Genomic DNA, 2628 nt, shown 5'->3' with positions numbered 1-2628 from the left:
CAGGGTTCTTTGCTTTTGGTGGGAGGGGGCCCATGTTGACATCTGGCTAGCTCATAGGTTACCAGGAGAAATAAGCAGAGGGGCATACCCCTCATGGCCCCTTTGATAAACTGTCACGTTAGGGAGGTTCTGATCTAAAGATTAGAACAATCACTCGCTGGGACTGGGGCAAGTATGTAGGAAGGTCAGTCATGTGAACAGATGTAGGTGAAGCAGACTCTAGTTGAGCAGAGCAAGAGAACAGTCATCTTGGGTGGACATCTGTTTTAACAGAGAATGGGAACTATACCTCAAAATAGAGTTTTGAACCGAATCACAAAAATTTAAGTAAACCTATAGCTGAACAAGAGACTATGGTAAGTGGGGCAGTTTAGAAGGTTTTTATTTTAGATAAAATACCAATGTATTTTGGCAAACAGTATGGTACTAAAGGGCTTCCCTGATGGCTCAAATGGTAAAAAATCCACCTGCAATGCAGGGACACCTGGGTTTGATCCTTGGGTTGAGAGGACCCCGAGGAGTAGGGAATGGCAACCCCCTCCAGTATGCCTGCCTGGAGAATCCCCATGGACAGAGGAGCCTGGTGGGCTACAGTCCATGGGGTCGCAGAAAGTCAGACACGATTGAGTCTAAGCACATGTACTAAGCACATGTACACACATGGTACTAAATCATATACAGCTATTAGAATATCCTAAAATTTCTCACCCCTTTCCAGACCAAAGGGAAGATCAGAGGGAGGAATGAAAATGAAAAGACTCATCAGTGGCTTTACTTTTCTACAATATTTTAATCAACTTGTCACTTGTTATCCAAGATAATTTTGTGGTGTACGAAAGAAAAAAGAACAGCGTGTTAAAACTGTATGTTACATATGAGTTTGGCTTCATAAAATATATTTTAGGTCTTTTCACACTGTGACTCGAAAACACTGTTTATCAATGAAGAGAGGAGAGAGCAAATTTGGGTACTTCTCACTCATTAAGTTTTAGTTGTATTTTATAACCATATGCTTGTTTTAATTTCTCTTAAAGTAACTCTACTATCATTGAAAGAAGGTCGTACTAAGAAGTGATGGACTAGGCCTTGGGTCAAGGATGACTCAAGGTCATATTAGGGAACAATTTTAGAAAAAGTGTATTTCCAGACATATTTAAATCCATTCAGTTCAGTTCAGTCGCTCAGTCGTGTCCGACTCTTTGCGACCCCATGAATCGCAGCATGCCAGGCCTCCCTGTCCATCACCATCTCCTGGAGTTCACTCAGACTCACGTCCATCAAGTCAGTGATGCCATCCAGGCATCTCATCCTCTGTCGTCCCCTTCTCCTCCTGCCCCCAATCCCTCCCAGCGTCAGGGTCTTTTCCAATGAGTCAACTCTTCGCATGAGGTGGCCAAAGTACTGGAGCTTCAGCTTTAGCATCATTCCTTCCAAAGAAATCCCAGGGCTGATCTCCTTCAGAATGGACTGGTTGGATCTCCTTGCAGTCCAAGGGACTCTCAAGAATCTTCTCCAACACCACAGTTCAAAAGCATCAATTCTTTGGCGCTTAGCCTTCTTCACAGTTCAACTCTCACATCCATACATGACCACAGGAAAAACCATAGCCTTGACTAGATGGACCTTAGACGGCCAAGTAATGTCTCTGCTTTTGAATATACTATCTAGGTTGGTCATAACTTTTCTTCCAAGGAGTAAGCGTCTTTTAATTTCATGGCTGCAGTCACCATCTGCAGTGATTTTGGAGCCCCCAAAAATAAAGTCTGACACTGTTTCCCCATCTATTTCCCATGAAGTGATGGGACCATGCCATGATCTTCGTTTTCTCAATGTTGAGCTTTAAACCAACTTTTTCGCTCTCCTCTTTCACTTTCATCAAGAGGCTTTTTAGCTCCTCAAGAAAAGCTAAGTTCCTCCCAAATCCTCTAGAGCTGGGAAAGATGGCAAAGCACTCTACTTGGGAAAAAAATGCTTCAAGAGACATTGCCCAGAAGGAAACAAATACTCTGACAGGTTCAGATGCAGAGTATATAGTCAACCCTTTATCTAAAGGAGACAAAAGGACAGGAAATTCAGTGGCAGTCCAGTGGTTAGGTCCCCATGCTTTCATTGCTAAGGGATGAGGGTGCAGATTCAATCCCTAGTTGGAGAACTAAGATCCTGCAAGCTGCCCAGCAGGACCAAAAACTAAAAAAGTGAAAGTGAAAGTGAAGTCGAGTCCAAGTGTTTGGGACCCCATGGACTGTAGCCTATCAGGCTCCTCCCTCCATGGGATTCTCCAGCCCAGAGTACTGGAGTGGGTTGCCATTTCCTTCTCCAGGGGACCTTCCTGACCCAGGGATCGAACTCTGGTCTCATACATTCCAGGCAGACACTTTAACCTCTGAGCCACGAGGGAAGTCCAAAAAAAAAAAGGAAAAAGGACACAAAATTCACCTGGGACAGCACATGAGCTGTAGTTGTTCAGTCCCTAAGTCAGGTCTGACTCTTTGCGACCCCGTGAACTGCAACACACCAGGCTCCTCCGTCCTTCACTATCTCCCAGAGTTTGCGCAAATGCATGTCCATTGAGTCCATGATGATTCCATCCAACCATCTCATCCTATCTCCCCCTTCTCCTTTTGCCTT

At 44.4% G+C, this 2628-nt stretch overlaps 1 long non-coding RNA gene across 1 annotated transcript; it reads left to right on the top strand.

Moving 5' to 3' along the window:
- The first annotated feature begins 750 nt into the window (after positions 1-750).
- LOC120865883 lies at positions 751-1963 on the top strand. The gene is made up of 2 exons (XR_005721541.1): positions 751-1166; positions 1892-1963. It is a non-coding gene; the product is annotated as an uncharacterized LOC120865883 (long non-coding RNA).
- Positions 1964-2628: the final 665 nt, after the last annotated feature.

Source organism: Oryx dammah, unplaced genomic scaffold, assembly GCF_014754425.2.
Source record: "Oryx dammah isolate SB20612 unplaced genomic scaffold, SCBI_Odam_1.1 HiC_scaffold_7, whole genome shotgun sequence".
NCBI classification, from domain to species: domain Eukaryota; kingdom Metazoa; phylum Chordata; class Mammalia; order Artiodactyla; family Bovidae; genus Oryx; species Oryx dammah.
This window is presented reverse-complemented; position numbering and strand designations above follow the sequence as displayed.